Below are 9611 nucleotides of genomic sequence, written 5' to 3'. Positions count from 1 at the left end.
CGTTCCGGAGGTCCGTACTTAACCTGAAACTGCTCTTAACCTGAAGCACCACTTTAGCTAATGGGGCCTCTCACTGCCGCCGCGCCGCTGGAGCATGATTTCTGTTCTCATCCTGAAGCAAAGTTCTTAACCTGAGGTACTCTTTCTGGGTTAGCGGAGTCTGTAACCTGAAGCATATGTAACCTGAAGCATATGTAACCCAAGGTACCACTGTACATATAAGGTTTCTCCTTTAACAGGTTGACGGCCTGTGTCTGATCTGTTGCACTCTAAACATCTAAGCCAGCGTGCAAGAGCAGTTTGGTGTTTTTAAAAGAAATATCATTTTGACACAGTGTGACATAACCTTTTTATGTCACCTGTCATATATATATCATCCCCCTTCCCCCTTGTTACGTAGTTGAGAGGTTATATATCCCCAAGTTTTTGAGTGTGAGAATTTCAAATCTGCAGTTACTTTTGTGATTGGACAACATTTAGCTTGGTCAATCTACGTTTGATGCAGAAGCACATAATCTGAATTTTACCTTCTGAAAATGTCAGGTAATGCATAAGGATAAGAGTACAACTGCAAGTACTTGTCAATTTTTTTTAATGATTTCTGTGCCATTTTACACAAATTTTACTCACCAAGCAAAACTAAATTATATTAATTTGACCCAAGTGTATTTTCCATTTCCAAGTCACCTCTCAATTTTGGAATTTGAAAGCTGGAAAATCCAGCACACCCTAAAGCCCGTGGTGCCGATGCAGGGCCTCTTTGCCACGGCCCCCGCTGTCTGCTGCTCTGTGGGTGGCCGCTGGAGGGCCCCCGGGCTGTGGGGCCCCAGACTTTGGCCCCAGGGCCTCCTTGCCTTCCCAGCAGCTCCCAGCCTTGTTCTCCCTGGGGGTGGGGGAAGGGAAGAGGCCGGGCCGGGCCGGAGGGGGCGGCTGCGCTGGCGCTGTGGGGAAGAGGGCGAGAGAGGTAAGGGGGGCAGAAACCAAGCAGCCATGGGGCTGGGAGAGGGTCAGGGAATGGAGCCGCTGTGAGCGGGGACGGTGGCCGGGGTGGGGAGGTGAAGGGAGAAGCATCCCGGAGGCGGAAAGGGGCCTGGAAATCTCCGCCTGCAGGGCAGCCATTTTGTGGCAGGGCTTGAAACTCCACATTTCCGACTTCGTTCAGGAGCCTTCAGATTTATGGCTTCCTCGTGTTTTATTCCCTCCCCACAGCTAAAGCCTGTTAACGTCGTTCTGCTCCTGGTATATAAATGCAGGAGCCGGGAAACGTTGGTGGTGGCGCTGACTTTCCATCATTCCTGTGGCCTGGGGGGTGAGGGGGTCCCTCTGTCAGTTTTCCGCCTTTGAGGCCTTGTGCTCCCACACTTCCTCCACAAAAATACACATAAATATAAATAAAAGAGGGTCAGAAATAAGAAAGCACATTCAATTCGCACACCTTTGTTTATGTACAGATGAGGAAAAATAATTCAGATTGAAATATCCTTTTATACTGCAGTGCAGATCAGATCATCAGAAGACATAAGTATTAGTTTAAAAAAGAAAGAAAGAAAGATTAACTTACTATTTACTTCTTTAAAAAGACCTTTTCTGGCCTTTTTTGCAAAAAAAATTCAAACTACCGCATGAAAATCAATCTCTTTGGCAATGTTTGATTCAACACTTAGCCTGGCCAAATCCACAAGACATTTCTGAGACATTTTAGATAATTATTAATTAGCTAAAGTTTGCTAAACGGCCTCTCTCCAGAAGCTACTGTTGCTGGAATTGTCAATAGTATACTTAATACTATTAACACAAACATTTGGAAACAGGTCACAAGTTTACTAGATCTAATGGCTTTAACTTGATTGATTTGATTTGATTTATTATATTTCTATGATGCTTTTTATTCAAATGAATCTCAAAGTGGCTTACAAACAATAAATAACAAGAACATAATAGAACATGGTAGAACATCAGAAATACAGCATAAATCATAAAACAATTAACAAATCATCAATGAAACAATTACAATCTATAAAACACTTAACGAAGCAGCAACTAAAAAAATATGCTAAACATCACAATTTCCCTCCCAGATCCCTTTTTTGACCCTGGGCAGGAGTACAATGTACCCCCCTGCAGCCCCCTCCCCTGGTTTCCAAGCAGGTGTCATTGTGTCAATGGGACTTTGTTCTGAGTAAATATGCTGAGTGTTGCTTTATTGCTGCTAGTTCAAATCTTACTTTGATGGAGAATTCACAAAGTGGCCCTAACAGTAAGTGGAAAACCTACATTCTAGGTTGTTCGATAGATTGCTGAGAATGAGCTGGGCCTGAATGTTAGAATGATGTTGGACAGAAATTAAGTGGTTTCCAGCTGTAATGCCTTAAGAGATATGGAAAATAAGGTTTTGAAATAAGCAAAAACTAATGGTGAGGATTTGCTGAATTAATAATTTGAATTGGAATATAAGAAAGGGAGGTATGAGGAGGTCTGGAAAATAAGTTAAAAGAAAATAAGGAAAGGGAAATTCTATGTGTTTTTTTTAGTTGTTTTTATTTTTCTGTTTTTGTATTTCTGTATCTTTGCTGTTTTTTTTTTCTTTTTGTTTTACAATGTATTATTCTGGAAAATTTAAATAAATATCTTATTTAAAAAAAGAGAGAGAGAATGAGCTGGGCCTGAGTGAAAAGTGCTTGGAAGCTCCTAAAACACTTTAGTATTGTGCACCTGTTTGGCTTTCTTCTAGAATTTAGCCTGATTGCATTTTTAGTTTCTCTTCTCCATTCTCATTCAGGCATAGTTGAAGATGTTTTCTCTTGCTACTTCCACTTCTTTGCTTTAAAAAGGTCCTCTTCTTTCTCAGCAAGCCATAGCTTATTTCTCACAAGGGCAGAAATGTCTGTTGTGCCTTTCTTTTCTCCCCCCCCAAAACTGAAATTCTATAATATTCTTAATTTGATTACTTACGTCTGTCTTGCCATCCTTAGTCTCTCTTCTTATTGACTTTAAATTGTTTTTCCCCGCACATTTATTCACAATACCGATGAACTCACCAGCTGGGATGGGTTTAAAGAACAGGATAACCCACCCCTAGGAAAAATGGTACTGTATTGTAGTTCTCTGCTTATTTTAAGAAAGACGCCATTTTCATACCCTTTACTGACCATATTAGGCAGTATGCAATGTGAGGGTCTCCCTCTAATCTTTACTAGTGCTATTATGTCCCTTCTCCATGTAGAATTAATTTCTTACCCCACATTATGCCTCAGTCTTCTTCTGCATCTTTCTGGCAGTATGCTTGTGAAACAGACAGGATCAGGAAGTGGTGGGCTCTTCTTCATTTGCAATATTTTTAGCAGCTGTCGGATGACTACCTGTCAGGGATGCTGGAACGGTAGATTTCCTGCATTGGGAGGGGTCTGACTAGACAACTTTTGAAGCCCATTCTAATTCTGTGATTGCGTGATTGGCTGCCACTAGCATAGGATGAATAATGTTGGGGGGGAAATCAGGTCTGGACTATCAGATGTTACAGGTAAAGGGAGAAAGTTAAATGTGGTGGATCCTTATCTGAGAGATATTCACAGATGACGCAGACTTGACAGCACACTCCAATGAAACTTCAGAGACTCATCAGTCATTTTGCCCAAGCCTGCAGGGAGTTCAGCCTTAACAATACCCTGATGAAGACCAACATCTTAGGTCAGGACATTGCCAGCACTCCACACATCAGCATTGGTGATCACACACTTGAGGTGGTAGACAATTTTGTCTGTCTACGTTCCACCATAACCAGCAATCTCTCCATCAATGTTGAGCTGGCAAGGCAGCTATGGCAGTGGCTCGCCTCTCTAAAAGGGTATGGGAGAACGTGATGCTAATGTCCAATACCATGATAAAAGTTTACCAGGCTTGCGTGTTGAGCACACTGCATTATGGAAGTGAGTTGTGTGCAACTTACAACCTATTTGGAACAAAACAAAACAAATTCCTTCCAGTAGCACCTTAAAGACCAACTAAGTCAGTTCTTGGTATGAGCTTTCGTGTGCATGCACACTTCTTCAGAGACTATGGCAGACCAACACAGCTACCTATCTGTAACTGAACCTATTTGGAGTGATGTCTCAATGCCTTCCACATGAGCCATGCCAGGAGGATTTTGGGTATCAAATGACAAGACAGAATCCAAACAAAGATGTGCTCACATTCCCAGCATGTTCACATTCCTGTCTCAGCGATTGTATATGCTGGCATGGTCATGTCCACAGAGTGGAAGATGTCAGGATTCCCAAGGATGTGTTTCCAGCACCAGGCCAATTGGCAGACCAACACTGCATTACAGAGATGTCTGCAAATGTGACATGAAGGCTGGTAACATCAACCATGCTATGTCTTCAGGCACTTGCAGACAACCACAATCAGGTCCAGATTTGGGTTTAATGAGACCCTAAGCTACTGAAGGTAATGGGGCTCTTTATATGTCCAGCTGTCCTTTGTCAACAACAAATTATCACTTTTTTGTGTGTTGAATATATGCTATATGGTAATTATGGACTTAATGGATATCTAAAGCCATTTGCACATAACAAAATATGTACATCATAGGAGCCTACACAACACAAAACAATGTTGCTGCATGTAGGTTTTATTTTATTTGTTTTTTATCTTATATTTTGGAAATGTACATCCAGTTTTTTCCCCTTTAATTTTTTGGGGGGACCCCAAAAGATTGGGGCCCTAAGCTATAGCTTGTTTAGCTTATACATAAATCCACACTGACCGCAATCCCTGGAGATAGGCAATCAAATTGTGCATCCATAGCAGTGACCACAGGAGAAATTACCCCTGGTAGGAGCACAGTCCCAGTGGGACGCCTTCATCTGCCCCAGCTGCAACAAAACAGGTCTCTCCCACATTGGTCTCTACAGCAGGCACTAAAATCATCCAACAGCTTGACCCCACCCCCCAAAAGTACATTCCTCCATTGTCTCCCAAGACAGACAGATTCCAACCTCAGTGTAGTCCAGCCTCAAAATGCAGGAAATTTTGTTCCTGTCACACTTCCTCCTCCTCCCCATTCTGTCTCCAGTTCACCATCTCTGCATTTACTGCAGCACTACAAATGCATACCACACCTTTAATGTTTAAATGCAGAATAGTTTTTTGTTTTGTTTTTTAAAGCTGCTGTTCCTGCCATTGCTACTATAATAAACACCGCTTACAGGAGATATTTTAAGACTGGAAGAAAGTCAAAAGATGAATGGAAGATTGGCATGATGTTTATTGGACAAATGGCTAAACAAATTAGTACCTGTACTGGATCTGGGAGTTCAGAAAGTGGAGGCTTGTTCAGCATGCAGAAAGAAGCATTCTGTTCACCATGGTGGACAGATGTAATACAATTCTGGCAAGACAGAGGCCTGTGGATGATTGGTTATGCTGTATGAGAAATATGTCAGTTTCCTGTTCTGGATGAAGCTACCTTCCGTCTGCAGGAGCATGTTTGTAGTCTGGGAGGATTCTTTGATCCATCATTGTCATGGAGGTCCAAATGACTAGGAATGATTTTTACCAGCTTCCAGCCATGTGCCAAGTCCAACCATTCTTGGATAGGGATATTTTAGTTACAGTGGATGATGCACTGGTGACCTCAAGACTGGATTAATGCATTTTATGTGGAGCTCCCCTTATGGTTGGTCCAAGAAAGCAGCAGGCAAGCAAAAAGGCGGTAGCATGACTTCTAGCTACTTCTGCTTTCCAACAGTACTGCACATTATGCTACTCGGCCACATTTAATATTTTGCCAGTGGTCATCTGTAGGCACTCTCGTGGTACTGCATTGCATCAGAGAATCATTCTGTGGCTATACCGGTTAGGTCAGCAGTGGGGATTCTTTAACCAGATATTTATCTCCCCTCCACCCTGCAGGCCAACTTTGACAGTTGGGTTGAGACCTGTCAGAGTTGCCCCATGGGGCTGGAAGCGACCAAACAAGACTGAACTCCCCATACATCAGCTGATGCACAGAGAGCTCAGTCCTGCTTTCTGCAGGGATCAGCTGTGTGAGCCACAAATCTATCTCTGCCTGCGCCACATCTGACATCGCATATGATGCACACACTAGATTTAAGCCTCCTAAGTATTGCTAACAGCTGAGCTAAAGAAAGCCTTCTTCTTTTTCATATGTTTGGGGTAGGGAGAAAATGCAGTATCTCAAGTAGTGCTGGAGTGATGGAAAAGTTGCACTTGGCCAAATGTGCTAATGTTCACTTCAGAAGCAGAAGCTGAGAAAGAAAGGCAGGGAAAGGCAGCAAAGACATTTTTGGCAGAATAGTTGCCTGTTCTTGCCTCCTGGTTGGCTGGGGACTAGAGCTAGTAGAGGAAAGTATTTGCCTTTTGAGCAAATATTGTTGGGCGAGAACTTATTATGAATGGTGGCAGATATGTGAGACAGTTGGCTGGGAACATCTTCCGTGATCCTCAGAGTGCCCTTTCCTGAACTGATCATCCATTGATAGAGCTCTTCTCTGACATTTTCTGGTGCCGCTCTGTTTTACATTATAGTGAAACCAGGGTGTTCTGTCTTATGACAGACCCTGGGCATCTTATAATCCTAATTGAATAACATTAATGTAATTAAAATAGCACAAACAGGATGTTCTTGTTCATTCAGTACAGTGGATCTGGTTCTTTGTAGAAGATTTCTCTTTTGAAAGCTTTTTCTGTCATGACAGCTTTGTCATGAAGGAACAGGTTTTCAGTTGTATTTCTGCATGAGCTGTCTTTGTGTGTGTGCAAAATTCCAACTTTTCAGCCAAGAATGCAGCTTGCTCCACTGTATTTTGCTACATCTTTTCTTTTGCAACAGTCAAAAAGGTCAATTGAATCTACAGCATTTTTGGTCAAGAGACAAATTCAGTAGAACCATGAGGTCAAATGGCGTTAGAGCTAAGCTGGAAAGACCCCTTGCTTTAGCTTCCATACTCAAGGCAGAGAAATGGGGTGGCGAATTGGGCCATTTTTTGCAGCAAGAAGTGAAACTACCCTAAAACATTTCAAGGGGTACTTCAAGATATAATGCCATTCCATTGTACCCAGCCACTCCTACACCACCCCCAGAGTTCTCTCTCTTCTTGCTCTGTAGAGATGAATGGGGACATCATTCCTAGCCAATGAAACTGTACCAGGTTAATCCAAACTGGTTTGGTCTACCCCTACTGTAAATACAAACTGAAACAAAGATTTTACTATTGAACAAAAGACATAATTTTATCAGATGCTTGAAGAAAGCACCCCTTTTTGTTGTGATTAATAACTGGGAGGGGAGAATAGTTTTTCCCAAGGCCTGTGAGACCATGGTGGTTTGAATAAGTGCCTGAAATGTGATTTAATGCAAATCACCATTTGCATAGAGCCCACAGCATCACTGATGTCACAGCTCCTTTTCTCCCCAATGTTTACACCATGTTCGGATAGAAACACTAGACCTCAGTCTGCTAAGAGGCGTTTGCATGGCATAGGAAATGCCCATAGTTCAAAGCACAATGTGAAGAAGGTGGTTTAAAACTATGGCCATAGCTAGTTTTACTTTGGGAAGGGATTAATCAGTAGTGGGTCAACATTGCACCTCACTCTGCCCTCCCAACAGAAGATAGCTGGCCCCAGATGTTGCTCTGTAAACGTATACCTTTTGTCTCTGGAATAGCAACCATATAGTATCTGGGTAATACAGGGATGTGGGTGGCGCTGTGGGTTAAACCACAGAGCCTAGGGCTTGCCTATCAGAAGGTTGGCGGTTCAAATCCCCGTGACGGGGTGAGCTCCTGTTGCTCGGATCCTGCTCCTGCCAACCTAGCAGTTCGAAAGCACGAAGTGCAAGTAGATAAATAGCTCCAGCGGGAAGGTAAACGGCGTTTCCGTGCGCTGCTCTGGTTCGCCAGAATCAGCTTAGTCATGCTGGCCACATGACCTGGAGGCTGTACGCCGGCTCCCTTGGCCAATAAAGCGAGATGAGCGCCGCAACCCCAGAGTCGTCCGTGACTGGACCTAATGGTTAGGGTAGCCATTTTTATGTTGTGGACAGAGGAGACCTGCCTCTTGCAGAAATGCAGTGAGCACAGCTGTTTCTAGCACTGGAGATGCAGTAGTAGATTCTTGCCTGCCCGTTTAAGGCACAGAGTCTTGGCTTGTAAATCGGCAGGGGGGGCACTATTTGAGTGTCATGGCAAATGACTCATACACACTACATCGGGAGATTTGTCCTATATTGCATTTGTCCTATATTGAAAGACAGGTCACTTATAGGATGTGGGCCCTTTTGGTGGATATGAAGAATTGCAGATAGTGGCTGAACTCTGCAGAATGCTAGTTTTTCCACTACCTTGCCATCCAGCAATACTTTTAGTCAGGGCTGGCTCAAGACATTTTGGCAACTGAGGCAGACCCCAAAATGGTGTCTCTCCTCCTTGCCAGGGAAGAACGGGTAAGGGAAGATCAGGAACAAATGGGGAAGAAAAATCTATATTGGGATCTTATGCCCTGGTGGATCCTGCTGCCTGAGGTGGTCACTTCACCTTGCCTGATGGGTGGGCTGGCGCTACTGGGAGCATACAGGAGCTCTAGGGGAAAGATTCCAGGAGCACTGTGACAGATTGGGAAGGATGGTGAAAACATGCTGATAGCAACTCCATAAAAATGAACGTGGCCCTCTTTTTTAGCACTGAACAAATTAGTATTACCCTTATGTATCTGAGCTAGCTCACTCCCTCTCCACTGACCTTTTTGCATAGAAGCAGAGGCTATTGCTCAAATGCCCTGAACTACATAGATGTGTCTACACTGATTTATTTAAAGTTTCACATCAGAGTGCTGAGTTCTTTCACAAATGAATACTGAAAATATGTGACTGCAACCCCTGGGAAAGGTTGCCTGCCATTCTTCCTATATTGTCAAGGACTGTGTACACACTAAAGCTTTAAAACACATTCTAAGCACATTCTTTCCCTCAAGGAATTCTGTCCACTAACGTTTGCCTGTCACAGAGTTACAATCCTCAGCAATCCTTAACAAACTAGAAGGCCCGGAATCCTTTGAGGGAAAGAATGTGCTTGGAATATGCTTTAGAGGTGTTGTGTATACCCAGCCCTTGACAATGTACAAAGAATGGCAGGCATGCTTTCTCAAGTGTTGCAGTTGCATAGTTTTCAGTATTCACTTTGGAAATCAGGAGAGCTGGGTCTGCTTCCATCCCTGCCCTGATAAATGTCCCAAATGACCTTTGGCAATACTTTCTTCTTACATAAGAGGAAAACAACGCATACCTGCTCCCAGGCTGCTTAATGCATGGATACTAATGCAGTACTGTACTGTATGTTGATGATGTCTCTTTCTTCTTATTGCTGTAACAAAGTGCAAGAATCTTGTTAATGTTATGATTCTTTAGCCTTTGGTAAAGGAAGATTTGCACAGCAGTTGGTTTGGGGTGGGGGCTGCCAAGTCAGCATTGCAGTGGTACCTTGGTTCTTAAACTTAAATCATTCTGCAAGTCTGTTCCAAAACCAAAGTGTTCCAAAACCAAGGCGCATTTTCCCATAGAAAGTAATGCAAAATGGATTAATTCATTCCAG

The 9611-nt window shown here is 43.2% G+C and overlaps 1 protein-coding gene across 1 annotated transcript in view; it reads left to right on the top strand.

Annotated features, from left to right (window-relative positions):
• The first annotated feature begins 857 nt into the window (after positions 1-857).
• Positions 858-9611, top strand: part of B3GNT2 (UDP-GlcNAc:betaGal beta-1,3-N-acetylglucosaminyltransferase 2) — a 52493-nt gene continuing 43739 nt past the window's right edge. The window contains exon 1 of the mRNA XM_081855657.1: positions 858-964. The gene's annotated coding sequence lies outside the window, so the exon portion shown is untranslated. The remainder of the gene's footprint in view (positions 965-9611) is intronic.

This window comes from Podarcis erhardii (genome assembly GCF_964252035.2).
Source record: "Podarcis erhardii genome assembly, chromosome: 3".
NCBI lineage: Eukaryota > Metazoa > Chordata > Lepidosauria > Squamata > Lacertidae > Podarcis > Podarcis erhardii.
The sequence above is the reverse complement of the archived record's forward strand: the minus strand, read 5'-3'. Positions and strand labels throughout refer to the sequence as shown.